Source organism: Pseudophryne corroboree, chromosome 2 (genome assembly GCF_028390025.1).
Source record: "Pseudophryne corroboree isolate aPseCor3 chromosome 2, aPseCor3.hap2, whole genome shotgun sequence".
NCBI lineage: Eukaryota > Metazoa > Chordata > Amphibia > Anura > Myobatrachidae > Pseudophryne > Pseudophryne corroboree.
Window position 1 is genome coordinate 204,852,871 of NC_086445.1, and position 13,925 is coordinate 204,866,795.

Consider the following 13,925-nt stretch of genomic DNA (forward strand, 5'->3'; position numbering starts at 1 on the left):
TTTTAGTGTAGGGGGAAGTTGTAAACCTCCCCCCCCCTTCTTCCGTCTCCCACAACTGAATAAGTAGGTGGACATTGGCCAGGATCGTCCATCTACTTTTGTCATTCATGTCACGTCTAGCAAAGTTTGGGGATCCGGCAGTTGAGACTTGCCCAAGGAAGTAGCAGGCTGGGGAAGAACAAAATGAGGGGGTTGGATATAGTTCCTTTGCATGGGATACGGAGCAATGAAGGATGTAGGCGGAGTTTGAGAGTCAATGGAAAGTATTTATTATGTACAGAGCAGAGGTAGAAAACTGAGGTTGATGAACGGTGACTTGAGAACGTGGTCGTAGACAAAGAACTGTGGAACTGTGGGTGAGAGTAAAACGAGGCTGAAGACAAGAACCGTGGACTGCGACTTATGAGATGAAACTGCGGTAGAGGAGCTGAGAACTGTGGACGGTAGTTTGGATCGTGACTGGAGACTGAGAACTGTAGACTGTGGCTCGAAAGATGAAGCTGAAGATAACGAGCTGAGGACTGTGAATGGTGGTTCGAGGACTTGGCTGGAAGCAAGAATCTGCGGACTGTGGCTTGGAGGACGAGGCAAGAGATCCGGGGTCGTCCGTGCCCAAAGGGTCTTACTGAACCGGGTTTTCCAAGAGCGTCTCCACGGGCAGCAGCAGGCTAGGAATGGGAAAACTGCAGCAGCAACTGAGAACTGGCAAAGCAGGGTTAGAAGTACCAGAATACAGCAGGAATCCTGGGAGCACAGGCTAAAGCACCTACAATAGGGTTGTAACTTGAAGCACTGGCATCCCTGTCCTAAACCAGCCCCCTTTTATAGGAAGAAGTCTCCCTGGATTGGCTGGAACACTAGGAACAGGAATTATGTCAGAAACTTGGTCTCCAACATGGCGGCGCCCGGTAATGCAGACCTTTTCTGACAACATGTTGCTCACTGCCCCTGGTCTCCTAGGCAACGGCTTAGCGAGAGCGAGCTGCTGCAGCGGCATCCCGCCGCCACGAGCGGACCACCTCAACGCCATTACCGCTGCCTGTACCCTTGAACCCAGCGCCGCAGCCCTCCACCGCCGCTGCCCGGCCGCCCCTGAAGCCCGCCCCGCGGCCCCAGCGTTCCGGTAAGACCCCGGACGCTGACAGTACCCTCCCCTTTGCGGGTGGACTCCGGACACCTATAAGGTTTAGCTGGAAATTTGGCATGAAATGTCCGAAGAAGTCTTGGGGCATGGACGTCCTCTTCCTTTACCCAGGACCTTTCCTCAGGTCCATATCCCTTCCAATCAACTAGGTACTGGAGGCGACCATATCGTTTGCGGGAGTCGAGGATCTTATGAATCTCAAATTCGTCTCCTTGTGTTGACTGGATCTTGGGTGATTTAGGTAGAGCAGCTCTGAATCGATTGAGTACCAACGGTTTTAAGAGAGAAATATGAAAAGCGTTAGGGATTCTTAAATGTGGAGGTAACTTCACCTTGTAAGCCACAGGATTCAAAACTCTTTCGATTGGGTAGGGCCCAATAAACCTGGGAGCAAACTTCTTAGTAGGAACCTTCAATCTTAGGTTACGTGTGGAAACCCAAACCCGATCTCCCACTTTAAGAGTTGGTACCGCTTTTCGCTTTAGATCTGCGTAGGTCTTATACTTCTTGGATGTCTTGAGCAAGGCCTTGTGAATTTGTTTCCAGGTTTCAGTAAATTGTCTAAGTGTTGACTCTGCGGCAGGAACCTCGAGTGTAGGCAGAAGTTGGAAGTCAGGAACTTTCGGATGATAATTATAATTAATGAAAAACGGAGAAGATTTTGTGGCAGAGTGATAAAGATTGTTATGGGCAAATTCTGCAAATGGGAGGAAGTCCAGCCAGTCGTCCTGAGAGGAGGACATGAATAAACGCAGAAATGTCTCCAGGTCCTGGTTCACTCTGTTTGACCATCCGTTTGAGGATGATATCCTGAGGAGAAATTCAATTTCACGCCAAGAGCAGAACATAGGGATCTCCAAAACTTGGCCACAAACTGGGGACCTCTATCAGATACGATTTCCTGCGGTAATCCATGGAGACGAAAAATCTCTGCTATGAATAATTTTGCCAGCTGGGATGCTGATGGAAGACTGGCATGGGGAACAAAGTGTGCCATTTTAGAAAATCGATCAACTATGACCCACGCGGTGTTCCGTCCGCCAGACACAGGCAAATCAGTAATAAAGTCCATAGAAATATGTGTCCATGGTCTTTGCGGCACAGGTAGCGGATGAAGTAACCCGGCTGGAGGACCTTTAGGACTTTTATGCTGAGCACACTTTGGACAGACAGCCACGAATTCCTGTACATCAGTCCTGAGATATGGCCACCAGTAGGAGCGCTGAATGAATTTGAGCGTTTTATGACCACCCGCATGGCCCATGAAGGAGGAGGAGTGAGCCCATGTAAGCAGTCTCTTGCGAAGATTTGGAGCAACGAAGATCTTTCCTGGAGGAGGAAGTGGAGAGGTATTGGTTGCTGAAAAAGAGGTGGAGTCTAAGATGTATTGTTCTTTTGAACGGTCAGAGGGTTCTTCAGAACTCAAGGAATGAGATAATGCATCTGCCTTTTTGTTGAGGGACCCTGGGTGGTAACTAAGTTTAAAGTTGAAACGGGTAAAGAAGAGTGCCCATCTTGCTTGACGTGGATTCAGACATCGGGCTGACTGTAGATACAGGAGGTTCTTATGATCCGTGGTTACCGAGATTGGATGCTGAGCTCCCTCCAACAAATACCTCCACTCCTCAAAGGCTAACTTAATTGCTAGTAATTCTTGCTCCCCAAGGCTCAGCGGGGGAGAATCTTCGCGAGAAGAACGCACATGGATGGACTTTCTTGTCCTCGAAGAGCTAAGATAAAACTGCTCCCACTCCTACCGTGGAGGCATCGACTTCCACCAGGAACGGACGACTGAGATCAGGTTGTCGAAGAACAGGAGCGGTCATGAAGGCCTTCTTTAACGATGAAAAGGCTTCTAAAGCCTCTGGAGACCATTTGGCTGGATCAGCTCCTTTCCTGGTTAATGCTGTTATGGGGGCTATGACAGAGGAATAATTCTGAATGAATCTTCGGTAGAAGTTAGCAAACCCCAGGAAACATTGAACTCCCTTAAGGGAAGCTGGAAGTGACCAATCCTGAATCGCTTGGACTTTAGCGGGATCCATCTGCAATTTCTGCCCTGAAAGGATGTAACCGAGGAATGGAATCGTGGGTACTTCGAAGGTGCACTTCTCGAGCTTACAAAATAGTTGATTTCTCCGTAAACGAGTTAGAACTTGTTTGACTTGTTCTCGATGGGTCTTCAGATCCCTAGAAAAAATGAGGATGTCATCCAAGTAAACCACCAAGCAGTCATAGAGGAGATCTCTGAAGATTTCATTAACGAATTCTTGAAAGACGGCTGGGGCGTTACATAGGCTGAAAGGCATTACCAGATATTCGTAGTGGCCGTCGCGGGTATTAAAAGCCGTCTTCCATTCGTCACCTGGGCGAATACGTATAAGGTTGTAGGCTCCCCGTAAGTCCAGCTTAGTGAATACAGTAGCTCCTTTAACACGGTCAAACAGTTCTGGAATTAGAGGTAATGGATATCTGTTCTTAATTGTAATGTCATCGAGACCTCTATAGTCAATACAGGGCCGCAGACCCCCATCCTTCTTTTTGACAAAGAAAAACCCCGCCCCAGCCGGAGAGGTGGATGACCTAATGAACCCTTTTTCCAAGTTCTCCCGGATATACTCCGACATGGCCTGAGTCTCAGGGAGTGAGAGCGGGTAGATTCGACCTCGGGGAGGTGTCTTACCGGGTACCAGATCAATGGGACAATCCCAAGTGCGATGCGGAGGCAAGGTGTCCGCCCCATGCTTACTAAAAACATCTTGGAAGGCCTGGTATTCTGCAGGGAGGCTGGAAGGACTAGAAGAGCAGAGAGGTCTTACAGAGGGCAAACAGTTTTGGAAGCAGTTTCGTCCCCAGGAAAGAACATCCATGGTTTGCCAATCTATGTGGGGATTGTGTCTACTTAACCATGGAAATCCTAGGATCAGTTTGTGAGAGGCTTTGGGAATTACTAGGAAAGAGATGTTCTCCGAATGAAGAGCTCCAACCTTCATCTTAAGAGGAATTGTACGAAGAGTGATAATTCCCTCAGGAATATGACTTCCATCCACAGCAGTAATTGAGATGGTACGATCCAAACGGACCGTTTGTATCCCAGATCGTTTGACCAGAGCTGATGTAATAAAACTTTCGGAGGCTCCGGAGTCGAGTAGTGCAGGGATGAGAAGAGAGGAAGAAGGAAGCTCCAGGTGGGTTAACAAGACTGACTCTTTCTTGGCAAGTAATTCTGAGAATTCTCCTAGCTTGACCTCTCTGGCACAAGCTAGGAGCGGACGTTTCCCGGACGTTGGCTACAAGATTTAACAAAATGATCAGATGCACCACAGTACAGGCATAAGTTCCCTTGTCGCCGTCTCTGACGTTCCTCATTGGAAAGACGGGAACGATGGATCTGCATGGGTTCCTCAGTAGTTGGAGTTGATGGTGTTGGTGGAGGAACGACTCGAGGCCTGGGACGATCTGACCGTGATTTCTCCATACAGCGTTCTCTGTAACTTAAGTCTAATTTATTGCATAGGGAAATTAACTTATCCAACTTATCAGGTACGTCCTGAGTCGCGAGGACATCTTTGATCCTCTCGGAGAGACCGCTCCAGAAAGCTGCGATGAGAGCCTCCTCATTCCAGTTCAGTTCAGAGGAGAGAGTATGAAACTGGATCACGTACTGACTGACCGTACGCGTGCCCTGACGCAGGCGCAGGATCTCCAATGAGGCAGCAGAAGTCCTGCCCAGTTCGTCGAAGATTCTTCGAAAGGCGGCTACAAACTCCGAGTAGTTAGACAGGATTGGATCCGACCTCTCCCACAATGGTGACGCCCATTCCAATGCTTGCCCAGTAAGTAAAGAAATGATATAGGCTACCTTGGTTCGTGCTGATGGGAAACTGGCCGACTGTAGTTCGAACTGGATTTCACACTGGTTAAGAAACCCACGGCATTGCTTTGGATTCCCATCGAATTTACTGGGAGATGGCAAATGCAACCGTGGAAGTGGGCCTGGCACAGGAGGAAGCGGAACCGGAGGTGCTAATGTGGGAGCAGCTGTAGGAACTTGAGGAGCCGTCATGGCAACACAGAGAGAATCGAGACGTTCGGACATACTCTGCATGAACTGCACAATTTGAGATTGTGTGGCCTTCTGCTTACTTAAGCGAGACCAGATATCTGCGGTTGAATCTCCTCCTGAGGCCTGATCACCCGTCGAATCCATTGGGCCAGTGCTTACTGTCACGTCTAGCAAAGTTTGGGGATCCGGCAGTTGAGACTTGCCCAAGGAGGTAGCAGGCTGGGGAAGAACAAAATGAGGGGGTTGGATATAGTTCCTTTGCATGGGATACGGAGCAATGAAGGATGTAGGCGGAGTTTGAGAGTCAATGGAAAGTATTTATTATGTACAGAGCAGAGGTAGAAAACTGAGGTTGATGAACGGTGACTTGAGAACGTGGTCGTAGACAAAGAACTGTGGAACTGTGGGTGAGAGTAAAACGAGGCTGAAGACAAGAACCGTGGACTGCGACTTATGAGATGAAACTGCGGTAGAGGAGCTGAGAACTGTGGACGGTAGTTTGGGTCATGACTGGAGACTGAGAACTGTAGACTGTGGCTTGAAAGATGAAGCTGGAGATAACGAGCTGAGGACTGTGAATGGTGGTTCGAGGACTTGGCTGGAAGCAAGAATCTGCGGACTGTGGCTTGGAGGACGAGGCAAGAGACCCGGGGTCATCCGTGCCCAAAGGGTCTTACTGAACCGGGTTTTCCAAGAGCGTCTCCACGGGCAGCAGCAGGCTAGGAATGGGAAAACTGCAGCAGCAACTGAGAACTGGCAAAGCAGGGTTAGAAGTACCAGAATACAGCAGGAATCCTGGGAGCACAGGCTAAAGCACCTACAACAGTGTTGTAACTTGAAGCACTGGCATCCCTGTCCTAAACCAGCCCCTTTTATAGGAAGAAGTCTCCCTGGATTGGCTGGAACACTAGGAACAGGAATTATGTCAGAAACTTGGTCTCCAACATGGCGGCGCCCGGTAATGCAGACCTTTTCTGACAACATGCTGCTCACTGCCCCTGGTCTCCTAGGCAACGGCTTAGCGAGAGTGAGCTGCTGCAGCGGCGTCCCCCCGCCATGAGCGGACCCCCTCAACGCCATAACCGCTGCCTGTACCCTTGAACCCAGCGCCGCAGCCCTCCACCGCCGCTGCCCGGCCGCCCGTGAAGCCCGCCCGCGGCCCCAGCGTTCCGGTAAGACCCCGAACGCTGACAATTCAGAGTCACTTCTTATCAGCGCCGGCAGTGGGTCTCCCTGGTCATTAGCATCAGCAGCGGACCCTCCTGGTCATCAGCGCCGCCAGCTGGCCCCTATAATCAGTGCTGTCTGCTTAAACAAACATGAGTTCCTGGACCTGTGTCAGGTGGAACAGGAACTGGCTGGAATATGAGTTATGTGTTCCACATCGATGTGCTGTGGTGTATAACCTCTTTTCTATAGAGTTGGAAATATTAGTGAACATATTTCTACTAAACCAAATAATTTAAAAGAGAAGAAAAAAAACCCACACAATACCTTATTAGCTCTGATTTAAACACACTGATGTGTATTATGCCAGGATTCTAGTGAGAGAACTTCTGTAACTCATGCCTCACCTCACAATTGCTGAGTGGATGACACGATCACCAGGAAGAATACATTGATGTTTGAGCATGAGGAAGACAGTCGACAGTCATTGTCAAAGTCGAAAATATTATAGGCACACTCATCACGTACATACACCACACAGATGGCCTCCGTGCGGGTGCTTGTTCTGTCGTGCGTACACATACACGCAAGCTACATATAACCACTCACGCGGTCTTGCGGGTTAGCACGAGCTATGGGTAAATACGGTAAAATACGCATTCACACGGAAAAGCCATCAAAAGCCATATTCAATATTTTACCCATATAATGCATAAATCACACACTGTACATCCTTCTAATAGCAAGTAACTGTTCACACATAAATTATTCTCCTAGAAACTCAAGCACAATGTACCAGACTGACTTGTTTACGCAAAGCTTTGTAATCCTATGAAGAAGGCAAATACCTTTGGTCACCCCCATTGTTCTAGAGTTGTCCAGTATCTGTCGAAGACAGTAAATACTGGACTGTCATTGTCTTACTTGAAGCTAGGACAAACAAGAAGACAAGGGCCCTCATTCCGAGTTGTTCGCTCTTTGCCGAGTTTCGCTATATTGCGATTAGTCACTTACTGCGCATGCGCAAGGTTCGCAGAGCGCATGCGGGTAGTTATTTTACTCAAAAGTTAGGTATTTTACTCACGGCATAACGAGGATTTTTCATCGTTCTGGTGATCGGAGTGTGATTGACAGGAAATGGGTGTTTCTGGGCGGAAACTGGCCGTTTTATGGGTGTGTGCGGAAAAACGCTGGCGTTTCTGGGAAAAACGCGGAAGTGTCTGAAGAAACGGGGGAGTGTCTGGGCGAACGCTGGGTGTGTTTGTGACGTCAAACCAGGAACGAAACACACTGAACTGATCGCAGTGGCAGAGTAAGTCCCGAGCTACTCAGAAACTGCAAAGAAATTTCTATTCGCAATTATGCGAATCTTTCATTCGCAATTCTGCTATGCTAAGATACACTCCCAGAGGGCGGCGGCTTAGCGTGTGCAATGCTGCTAAAAGCAGCTGGCGAGCGAACAACTCGGAATGAGGGCCAATATCCAGAAACCTTGTTTAACTGGAAAGAACTCAATTAGCAACAGCTGACAAACTACATACCAGACATTTAGATATCTGAGGTAATAACATTTATAGTCTAAACTCTTGGAAGTATATATATATATATATATCCTAACAAATTGCAATAGCAGGAATATATGTGTGTGTATGTATGTATATGTATATATACATCATATCATGTGTGGGATCATATTGTTCAGGGTCCCATAATCTGTTGGGTATGAGAATATTGTCACATATTGCAACAATAAGTTATTAATAATACCAGATTTATGTATGATTAATGTGATGGGTTTAACTGGTCATGGGGCGGGAACTCAGATGCAAACAACAGAAATCACATCTGAAGACGTAGCCATCGCCCACCGCTTGAGCTGACCAATGATCCCCAGTGCACAGGATATGTCTCACCCCCGAACCAATGGAAGAAGAGCATACAGTGTCTATTGTATCATGAACTGAACAAATATATAAAAAGCCAAGCTGCCTGGCCGGCCACAGATTCTCTGAAAGTCATCTGTCTTGACTGACCAAGGACATGGACCGGGTGGCGCTTGCGAAACAAACGTATGTATCATTGATTGTAGCCTGTATCTTATTGTGATTGTATTATTATTGTAACCCCGTTAGTAAATAACTGTTGGTGGGTCGGACCCAAACATATTTAAATGCAATTGGTGTCGTGTTCCTTTCCTGCTAGGGGTTATAAAGTGTATTCTGCCTCCCGTGTAGCTACTCCGTGCTTACAGCGTGATGGTGTGCTTACGCAACGTGTACGCATCTGTTAGGGGTTACACACACATGCTCAGCGGTCGCAGCGGCCTGCACAAATATAAGTTAACGGTATTGCTTTTTCTATCCTGTCAGTTAATCAGCTTTATCAATTGGGGCTCGATACGGTTTTTCACATACTCATAGACGGCAGACCACAGCAGACTTTGATCTATCAGCAAAGGGTGAAAACTCATCTTTAAGTAAAACCTTTTCCTGGTTGCTTGGATGTTTTAATACCCTCCTTTGTGTGCCGTTAGATCGCGTCTGCTCTGTCTAGTCTACAGAGGTGCTGACAGAACCCAGAGGAAACGGGTAAAAAGCTATTTAAAAATCTGTGTAAAATTTTTTGCCGCCAAAAGCGTACACAAAGCGTACCGATACTTTGCATACCCTCTCACATACTGCTGCCATAGGTCCATAGGTTATTACAGTCATTATAGATCTGTGTGAAATCGGATACATTTGTTTGCTATATAGATACATTTGAAATAAGTGTGTTAAGGGTGTAATTATAAAACACAAAACGCAGTTCTGGTCTGGTCGTAAAGGTTTATACAGAACAAGTGTGGGTTATGTTAGTGAGCGATAGTAGTTTGTATTGCTCACATTTATAGAGATTGTGTGGTTTATTGAGTTGCGGACGCACGTTTGTACATGTGGTACGGACAAAGAACAGGAGCACGCACGTGGCGTAAATGCACGCACAGTCGCGTGGTTATGCAAGGTTGCGTAGGATTGCGGGCGCAAAGTACAAATCACACGATAGTTGTTCAATTAAAGATGGGATAGTATACGTTTAATACAATAGCACATAACTATCCGATTTCAGAAGCAGATTACCTTGAGATTTTGTTTAAACTGTATTACCTCTGGGGCAAAGTAGCCGGTCACAGGGAGTGGTATTTTCTGTACAGAAAAGAAAAACAAGGTGTATCTGAGTGAGTGAAAGTAAGAGTGAGTGGAGCTGAACCCCGGAAATTCGGGTCCCATGGGAACACTGGGTTAGTAGAGGCCCGGTGGCATAAGGTTCGCTACCTTACGTGAACATAAAGAGAGAAATACGCAAGTCGTTAGGAGACTTGCACAGGAGCGTAATAGGGAATTGTGAATTGTGAAAAATAAGAACTGTGAATTGATGTAAAGGTGAATCCCATATAGATATTTTGTGTTACGCTCCGGCTGAGGAGCGCAGCTTGTGAATTCGACTCCCGTGATCGTAGGGCAAATAGATAACTAGTATCTATAGGCTGTGCGATTGAACTGCACGCCCGTGTGTTTTACACAGCACAAAGTGATATTATTGTGTCATATGCGCTGTGGGTAGCATACGCAGACGTGATTGTGTAAAAGGAAAGAGAAAGGGGTTTTTCTTTGATAATGTCAGGAAATCTCCCTGGTGGGCTTCCACTGGAAAGGGTGATCAATAGTTATTAGGAAACTGTTTTTTCACCCTACAAAAATTCCAGTGGAAAGATACCGAAAAGGAATTTTTTCGCTGCCTCTCTCAGGAAAATATTCTAACAGAGCCTCCACCGAAAGAAATTGCAGTGCTGTAAGGTCTTATAGGAGCCGTAGGTTGGGTACATTGCGATCCACTATCGACAGTGTATCGTTGTACTGGCCAACGTATGCAAGAGCGGGAGAAGAGCGCTCAGAGAACTTTCACCATCTGTTTGCATTAAGTATTTTGGTGTTTGTGGGAAAAGGCCCACAAATATGGGAGCCAGTTGCTCAAGTGATAGACGTTCAGCAGCGAGGGTTCAGGCTGAAGAAGTGCGGCCCAGGGGGTCAGCAAGGTTTATAATGTGTGGGAAATATGGTCCCCATGCAGAGGCTTATTGCAATGAATGGGTACGTATGACAGCTGATGATAGGGCATCATTCACTGGGATGGGTAGCTTTAAACCAGAGGTACTGCAGAACGTAAAGATTAGACTATGTCTTATCAAATCTAGAAAACAAAGGATCAGACATAACGACTGTTTAATTTAGTACAGAGGATAGGTAAACACTATACTGGGCGCCAAATGACAATGTAAAACAATCGAGTGTTAAAAACAAGTAATCCAGATATAATTAATAGACGTCCCTTTGAAATACTTGCAATCAGGCGTGTATGGGGTTCTCTGATTTCATCATAAATGGGCGGACAATTTCATCAGTAATCCAGTTCATGACGTCATGCAAAAATAGAGAAAAAGGAATACCTAGTGTAACACCGTTTTATTCCTTTACAAAATAATAGCACATATGTTCCATACAAACAGCTCTTTCCAATAGATAAAATTGATTTAAAATACTAAATGGAGCACCCACAGCATGGAAAATACTGGTTGAGCTGTGTGAAAAAGGTTGCAATTACCAGATAGTAGGAGGATAAAATATCCTCAGATAAGCGTGTTTCTAGTCACCAGATAGCCTCCCGGGAAATGGCACTCTGGATTATCCGGCAATGGCTCCTTCCACAGACAGCAGACCAAGTGTTCCAGGCTGTGCCAACGCGTTTCAGGCCTTACTAGGCCCTTTCTCAAGGCTGATATGCTCCTTCTAAATCCCACAATCCCTTTATTCTTCAGCTAACCAATCACAGTGTTAATTAAAAAAGTAGTGACATCTGTATCAAAAATGGCTCCCTCCATAAGTTGTTCCTGGTTGCCATAGCAACCACTTCCGGTTAAACATCGTGTTGAGGGTACATCTATAAACAGGTTCTGTTTACAACAGCATACATAGAGCATGAACAGTAAACTCCCTTTCTGATTCCCCGTGGATACATATATTCAATGCAGGGTATGAAAACACTGACATTAATACATCTTTTTGTGGTGCGTGTTGAACCTAGCCGTCCCCGGTTGCTAGGTTACCGTAAATAGTCCGATCTGGTAGGCGGTCTGACACTTCCGCCCACTGTTCGCTTGGTGCATCATTTGACGACTTCCGGTTGTTGGTTGAGTCCCGGGGGTCAACTTCTCCGTACACGTCGGCGCTTCCGTCCTCCGGCTTATCGCTGGGGGTCAAATGCTGATCTCCTTCCTGTTGTGTTTGTTATGTTGCCAAAGCAACCGAGTCCCAGCCAAGCTCAGTGCGCTCATCAATAGTGTCCCACAAGAGAATTTCCAACGGGGAAAATTAACAATGTGTGTTCCGGATTCAATACCTATTTAGAAAAGGCAGCTTTTTAATCTTAGGCATTTTACCTCGAGATTACTAATAGCACACAATAAAATTCAGAAAAAGCCTATTAAAAAATCAATTTATACAGAAAAAATGAACAAACTAAGAAAATTATAAAAACCACTTCACTTCAAAATCTGAGTTAAGGCGTTTAGGTATAAGTGTGTTATACTTGTAAATCAATTGCATCTCCTTTCTGGCCAATAATTTATAGGTGGATTTTTGACGTTGATTTGCCTCTATTCGATTTAACCCTACGAATCTCAAAATATGGCCTGGATCACAGTTATGATTTCTTTTAAAATGATTGGAGAGTGCATGAGTATCTAAACCTTTTTTTATATTTCTCAAGTGCTCGCTTATACGTATTTTTAGAGGCCTGGATGTCCTACCTATATAAAACATGTGGCATGAGCACTCTATGGCATAAACAACGTTTTTTACGTTGCAGGTTATAAAATCGTTAATCTTATGTGCTAACCCATTGATCTCTAATAACTCTAGCTTCTTCCCGCTATCCGTCTTAATTGTCTTGCACCCTACACATGATCCACACCGATGGAAGCCTATGGTGTTGATCTGCCCCTTTTTCCTCAATGGAGGGAGATCACTTCTAACTAGACTGCTACTTATATTAGGGGCTTTTTTATAGATAAACACCGGTTTGTCTGTTAGGATATCTGTCAATACTGGATCTTTTTTCAGAATATCCCTTTTCATACCCTGCATTGAATATATGTATCCACGGGGAATCAGAAAGGGAGTTTACTGTTCATGCTCTATGTATGCTGTTGTAAACAGAACCTGTTTATAGATGTACCCTCAACACGATGTTTAACCGGAAGTGGTTGCTATGGCAACCAGGAACAACTTATGGAGGGAGCCATTTTTGATACAGATGTCACTACTTTTTTAATTAACACTGTGATTGGTTAGCTGAAGAATAAAGGGATTGTGGGATTTAGAAGGAGCATATCAGCCTTGAGAAAGGGCCTAGTAAGGCCTGAAACGCGTTGGCACAGCCTGGAACACTTGGTCTGCTGTCTGTAGAAGGAGCCATTGCCGGATAATCCAGAGTGCCATTTCCCGGGAGGCTATCTGGTGACTAGAAACACGCTTGTCTGAGGATATTTTATCCTCCTACTATCTGGTAATTGCAACCTTTTTCACACAGCTCAACCAGTATTTTCCATTTTGTAAAGGAATAAAACGGTGTTACACTAGGTATTCCTTTTTCTCTATTTTTGCATGACGTCATGAACTGGATTACTGATGAAATTGTCCGCCCATTTATGATGAAATCAGAGAACCCCATACACGCCTGATTGCAAGTATTTCAAAGGGACGTCTATTCATTATATCTGGATTACTTGTTTTTAACACTCGATTGTTTTACATTGTCATTTGGCGCCCAGTATAGTGTTTACCTATCCTCAGTACTAAATTGTTCTTTTTGGGAGTGAGTTACGCCCACATTCTGGTTCACACGGTTAAGGCAGCCATCTCTGCGCATTGGAGAGGTGCTCCATTCTTTTGTTTGAAATAACGACTGTTTAAACCTGTGGCAGCAGGAGGGGGAGGTGCAAAGGGAACTGATTTGCACAGCAGGTTCCAAACCTGGCAGTAATGCGAGTACGAACACACCATTACCGACAAACGTCGAAGGGGAGAAAATGGCTCCAATCAATGGTGCATTGGAAAATGATATAGACATTCATGAAAAATGTACTAACCCGAACCCATGCATATTGTACCCTGTCGTAAATTCTCTCCAAGGTCATAGGTCAGAGAAAAATGATGCATCCATCTCACTCTCAGCCCTCATCCAGGCAATTGCCTTACAGGAAACTCAGGTGGGCCCTGCCCAACCAGTAAGAGCAGTGACGGTGTCCCCTACTGAAAGGACTGGCGAGATCACAGGCACCGGTAAGTGTGAGACTGTTTATTACACAGAGACAATAACACCTAACAGTGAGCAAATTAGGAATGGAATGGTAGGGTTACATCCTGTCTTGGAAATAGTAACTCCCAATAGGAGGACCGATAGTCCGGGAATAACCCTCACCAGGAATAATGCAATGTATTGCCCGTGGTCCAG